Source organism: Lygodium microphyllum, chromosome 11 (genome assembly GCF_053477565.2).
Source record: "Lygodium microphyllum isolate KBCC chromosome 11, Lygodium_microphyllum_v1.1.10, whole genome shotgun sequence".
In the NCBI taxonomy this organism is placed as follows: Eukaryota; Viridiplantae; Streptophyta; class Polypodiopsida; order Schizaeales; family Lygodiaceae; genus Lygodium; species Lygodium microphyllum.
This window is the reverse complement of record NC_141145.1, coordinates 54,604,320-54,611,021: the sequence shown is the minus strand read 5'-3', so window position 1 is coordinate 54,611,021 and position 6,702 is coordinate 54,604,320.

Below are 6,702 nucleotides of genomic sequence, written 5' to 3'. Positions count from 1 at the left end.
TGTGATACATTAGGCTTCTTGCCAATAAAGTATTCTTTAGGAGTCATCCCATCATGAACTGCAGCTATGGGAGTTCTGTTCATAATACAGACAATAGTATAGATAGCTTCAAACAAAAAAATTCTTGGCATATTTTTTTCAAGCTATTAATGCATGTGCAACTTCTACAATATGCATATATTTTCTTTCTCCAACGCCATTTTCTTGTGGGGTATACCTACAAGTAAATTGCCTCTTTATCCCATGAGTCCTTAAGAAGCCACTAAACTCATTAGAGAGGTACTCTCCTCCTCCATCTGATCTCAAGCACTTTACTTTCAAGTCTATTTTTGTTTCACTAGCTATCTTGAAAGATTTGAAGTGCTCAAAACATCGCTCTTTTCCTTCATGAAATATACCCATAGCTTCCTTGAATAGTCATCAATAAATGTAACAAAGTATTTTCTGCCACGAAGAGACACATTTTGTGTAGTCCCCCAAATATCTATATGCACTACATCATATATTTTTGTTCACTTCTCTATCATGCGAGAAGGGTTGTCTTGCCTACTTACCAAATTGGCATGCTTCATAGACTTTATGAAATTTGGCAACTCTAAAGGAAGGTAACCCTATAACCAATCCTCTAGACTACATTAATTTTACTCTTTGCACATTTGCATGTCCAATACATTTATGCCATATTTCAATGTCTGAAACCACTGCTTTTCCTTTAGCATACATATCAGCATCCATTGCAGGAATTCCAACATCTAAAGTGAACATGCAGCCAACTCTAATTCATTTTGCAACCAACTTACACTTATTATTAAATAACATTTTGGATTAAATTTGATCTACAACCCTTGCTCTACCATTTAGCCAAGAGACACTCGATTCTTTGTGATTGAAGGCACATGTAATACATTTGTCAGACTCTTTATCTGACCATCATGCAAAGACAAGGGAACCTTTCCAATGTGTGAAATTGGGTGGCATGAATCATCACCTGTTTGCACATAACCTGAATTTTGTAAGTCACGCATCTCTCTAAACTGTTCAACATGACTAGTCATATGAATAGATGCACCTAAATCGACATATCATACATCATCATGTGTCCCCTTTCTTGTAACTGCATTCATCATATGCTACATACCAAACAAACACTCCTTTTTATCGTCATTCTGTCGTGAAGACGATGCATAGTTTCCTTGTTGCAATTTACCACTACAAATATCATCCTTCTTAGCATAACAATGGGCTACAATATAACCTATTTTTTCACAATAATGAAAAATAATAGAAGATTTTCTTGAACATCTGTTTTGCCATCAACCTCTTTCTCTAGAGCTCCCTCTGTCTCTAAAGTTTCATCGGCCTCCTGAAACCAACATTTCACCAATTTGCTAATTGAACCTATTTTGATGGTTATTGCCAGCATGTCCCATACCACAACCTCTCAAAAAGGATCTACCATGTCCCCTTCCTAAATGTTTACCACAACAGAGGAGTAGGAAAATGGAGTAGATGAGTAGGAAAATGGAAAAAGGAGATAACCAAAAGGGCATAGGACAAAGGATGGAAAAGATGCACCGGATGAAACAGACCCTGGAAATTTTGAATGACGACCTCTCCAGAAGGCCTCAATGTCGCCTCGAGAAAAGAAAAGAGTAAAAGCGTACCATTAATTGTGAAAGTGCTCCCAAATCCTTGTAAAAGAGTGCCAGGCTCACTACTGTGCAAATTGTATGCACTAGTTGGGAATGGGATAAGTTAGAACGGTGGGAAATAGGAAAAGAGGGCCTAGGCTAATGGCTGGCCATGTAAAAAGTAGGGATGACTGCCCAAAAATTAGGGCATGTATATAAAGTTCAAAAGTGAATGAGAAGATCATTCTTATGTGTGGCCAAAGCTTCTTTTTATTCTTCTCTTGTGTCTTGCCTTCTTGCTTGTGCTCGAGTGAGGGATTGAGGGAGTGTTAGGGAGTGAGGGATCGTGGAGAAGAAGCTCCCCATCTTCTCTCTTCATCTTCTCTTCTTCTCTTCTCTTCTCTTTTCTGGCGCGGCTATGGAGGATGGAGTGTGACAGAGAGAGCTTAAGGTTCCTTGAGCTTTCCGCAAGGATTGTGGAGCTACTAGAGTGCAAGAGAGAGGAGGGAACTCAATCAAGCATCAAGGTAAGCTCACTATACTCGTAAGGTAGGCATTGTGCGTCGGCTATGTGAGAGGTAGCCATGGCCGCTTGGCTTGAAACACTTGATCAATAAGCAGTCCGTAGGTCTCGAGGTAGAGCTGTCAAAATTGTGGGAGAGAAGGAAGGAGTCTCACTTGTAGCTTTCTTGCTTGCACAATGGGGGAATACACACACATGTGGAGGCTGAAAAAAAGGTTTTCCTCTTCTTAGTTGTGTAAGCCAAAAATAACTCAAGTACATAGAAATAGAAGAGCCCTATATATGGGTCTCAAACCAAACTCAACTAACTAAGGTGGCATACTAACTGAGCCACGAACTAGAGTAGATAAGGATAGCTCTCATCTAGCTATTATTCATGGGCGGTGTACCAACCGCATCTACAGCTAACAAGTCGATGACATAAATGCACAACGGTCACCCTGGCATATCACGAGTGGAGCTCGATATCTCAACACTCCCCCTCGAGCTCAATCCCAATTTCTGCACACCAAGTAGGTCTCTAAACTTGCGCAGCTTCTCTGCGCCCAATGCCTTCATGAATATGTCAGCTATCTGATCCTCTGTGCTGACATAAACTAGATCAATAAGACCTAGTAAAACCCTCTCCCGCACATAGTGATAATGCACCTCAATGTGCTTTGTTCTAGCATGATAGACTGGGTTATTTGCCAAGTGTATACTGCTCATGTTGTCACAATAAATGACAACTGGCCCATCTGTAGACTGATGCATATCATAAAGTAGCTTATGCAACCAAGCTACCTCACATGCAGCCATTGCTGCACCCCTATACTCAGCCTCTGTGCTTGACAAGGCAATTGTAGGTTGTTTCTTGCTACTCCAAGTGACAGCAGCACTCCCAAAAGAGAAGACATATCCACTGGTAGATCGTCTATAAAAAATACTACCAGCCCAATCAGCATCAGTTTATCCATGCAACTGTATCTGAACCCCAATCTCATAAAGTAGTCCATACTACAATGTGGACTTCACATACCTGAGTATGCGTCTAGCCGCATCCAAATGCGGTTTCCTTGGAGCCTGCATAAACTGACTTACCAATCCAACAACATAGCTCAAATCTGGCCTGGTAATAGTCATATAAATCAAACTTCCTACTATGCATCTATACATAGTAGGGTCTTCCAGAAGCTCACCTGCATCTGCGCTCAGCTTGACATTCTGCTCCAAAGGAACTGAAATAGGCTTACAGCCTGTCATCCCATATTTGGACATCATGTCCAATCCATACTGCCTCTGCAAGAGCCATATCCCACTTGGTGATCTAATCACCTCAATGCCCAAGAAATAACGCAGCTCTCCCAAATCCTTCATCTCAAACTTCTGCTTCAATAGCATTTTCATATGAAGGATATCTTCACCACTATCACCTGTGATAATCAAATCATCAACATAAATGACAAGCGGCATAATACCTTTCTCTGTTTTTCTCACATAAAGTGAGAAATTTGCCTTGGAAATCTGAAAGCCAATAGTGACAAGATACTGTCCTATTTTGTCAGACCATGCTCTAGGTGCTTGCTTCAAGCCATACAAGGCTTTCTTCAACCTACAAACAAACTTAGGATGAACAGCATGCACATAACCTGGTGGCTACTCCATATAGACCTCTTCTTGCAAATCACCATGCAAGAAGACATTCTTTACATCCATCTCATGTAAAGACCATTCCTTTGATGCAGCCATAGCAATGACTGCTCTTACCATTGCCATCCTTGCAACCGGACTGAATGTTTCTTCATAATCAATGCCATATGTTTGTGCATACCCCTTGACTACTAATCTTGCCTTGTATCTGTTCACAGAACCATCTGCATTGTGCTTGACCTTATAAACCCACCTACAACCAATTGCATTCTTATCTTTAGGAAAAGGTACCAATTCCCATGTAGCATTTTCTTCCAAGGTATCCATTTCTTCATCCATGGCTTTCTCTCATTTTTCTTTTCCCATGGCTTGCTCAAAAGAAGTGGATTTTGGTTCATGTATCACTTTGACCATATAAGCATAGCGAATCGCTGTAAATCCATCATATTTCAGCCTATCCATAGGAAACCTAGCTCTGGTAGACCTACGCAAGGTAGGTTCACTCCCCAGGTGCTCTCAAAACATCCCTGGTCTTCCTTACTCCAGGTGTAACAATAGAAGGAATATCCAACTCATCATCAATGCTCTGTTCTGAGCCACTGGATTTACCATCCACATAAGAGTGACCTGCATCATTCACATCAAACATGGGCTGATCTACCTTCACTTTTCCTTTTCATGAAACCTGCATACCAGTATCTGCATTGTTTTGAGGAGATTCTCCTAATCTCAATCTGCCTGTCCATGGCGAAGAATGTGAAGCACTACTAGAGGACACTCCAGGTCCACTAATATTTTGTGACTGCTGCTATGAATTCTGTGCAGCATTACCATTTTATGCATCTACATCATCAATCACATTTACTGGTTTATACCAACTACTCATCTCATCAAAAACAACATCTGTGCTCACTGTAAACTTACGAGTAGAAGGGTTATAGCATCTATACCCTTTCTGCTGCAAAGAGTAACCAATAAAGATGCACTTCTCAGCTTTTGGATCCAACTTGGATCTCAACTCATCTGGCACATGAACATAGGCAATGCAACAAAAAATCTTCAAATGAGAAATATGTGGTTTCCTACCAGTATACCTCTCCTTTGGAGTCATCCCATGTATTGCTGCAGTGGGAGTCCTATTCATTATATAGACTGCTGTAGCAACTGCTTCAGCCTAGTAAAAATTTGGCAAGTCTTTTTCCTTGAGCATGGCACGAGATACCTCTCCAATATGCCTTTTTTTCCTTTCTGCAATTCCATTTTGTTATGGGTATGACTGCATGAATATTGCTACTTTATGCCATGCTCCTGCAGGAACCTTGCAAACTCATTTGAGAGGTACTCTCCCCCTGTCAAGATTGTGGGAGAGAAGGAAGGAGTCTCACTTGTAGCTTTCTTGCTTGCACAATGGGGGAATACACACAAGGGTGGAGGCTGAAAGCAGTTTTTCTCTTCTTAGTTGTATAAGCCAAAAAGAACTCTAGTACATAGAAATAGAAGAACCCTATATATGGGTCTCAAACCAGACTCAACTAACTAAGGTGGCATACTAACTGAGCCACGAACTAGAGTAGATAAGGATAGCTGTCATCTAGCTATTATTCATGGGTGGTGTACCAACCGCATCTGCAAACAACTGACAAGTAGGTGACATAAATGCACAACGGTCACCCTGGCATATCACGAGTGGAGCTCGATATCTCAACACTCCCCCTCGAGCTCAATCCCAATTCCTGTACACCAAGCAGGTCTCTGAACTTGCGCAGCTTCTCTGCGCTCAATGCCTTCATGAATATGTCAGCTACCTGATCCTCTGTGCTGACATAAACTAGATCAATAAGACCTAATAAAACCCTCTCCCGCACATAGTGATAATGCACGTCAATGTGCTTTGTTCTAGCATGATAGACTGGGTTATTTGCCAAGTGTATACTCCTCATGTTGTCACAATAAATGACAACTGGTCCATCTGTAGGCTGATGCATATCATAAAGTAGCTTATGCAACCAAGCTACCTCACATGCAGCCATTGCTGCACCCCTATACTTAGCCTCTGTGCTTGACAAGGAAATTGTAGGTTGTTTCTTGCTGCTCCAAGTAACTGCAACACTCCCAAAAGAGAATACATATCCACTCGTAGATCATCTATCAGAAATACTACCAGCCCAATCAGCATCAGTGTATCCATGTAACTGTATCTGAACCCAGTCTCATAAAATAGTTCATACTGCAATGTGGACATCACATATCTGAGTATGCGTCTAGCTACATCCAAATGTGGTCTCCTTGGAGCCTGCATAAACTGACTTACCAATCCAACATCATAGCTCAAATATGGCTTGGTAATAGTCATATAAATCAAACTTCCTACTATGCGTCTGTACATAGTAGGGTCTTCCAAAAGCTCACCTGCATCTATGCTCAACTTCACATTTTGCTCCAAAGGAACTGAAATAGGCTTACAGCCTGTCATCCCGTATTTGGATAGCATGTCCAATCCATACTGCCTCTGCAAGAGCCATATCCCACTTGGTGATCTAATCACCTCAATGCCCAAGAAATAACGCAGCTCTCCCAAATCCTTCATCTCAAACTTCTGCTTCAATAGCATTTTCACATGAAGGATATCTTCATCACTGTCACCTGTCATAATCAAATCATTAACATAAATGACAAGTAGCATAATACCTTTCTCTATTTTTCTCACATAAAGTGAGAAATCTGCCTTGGAAATCTGAAAGCCAGTAGTGACAAGTTACTGTCCTATCTTATCAGACCATGCTCTAGGTGCTTGCTTCAAGCCATACAATGCTTTCTTCAACCTACAAACAAACTCAGGATGAACAGCATGCACATAAACTGGTGGCTACTCCATATATACCTCTTCTTGCAAATCACCATGCAAGAAGGCATTCTTTA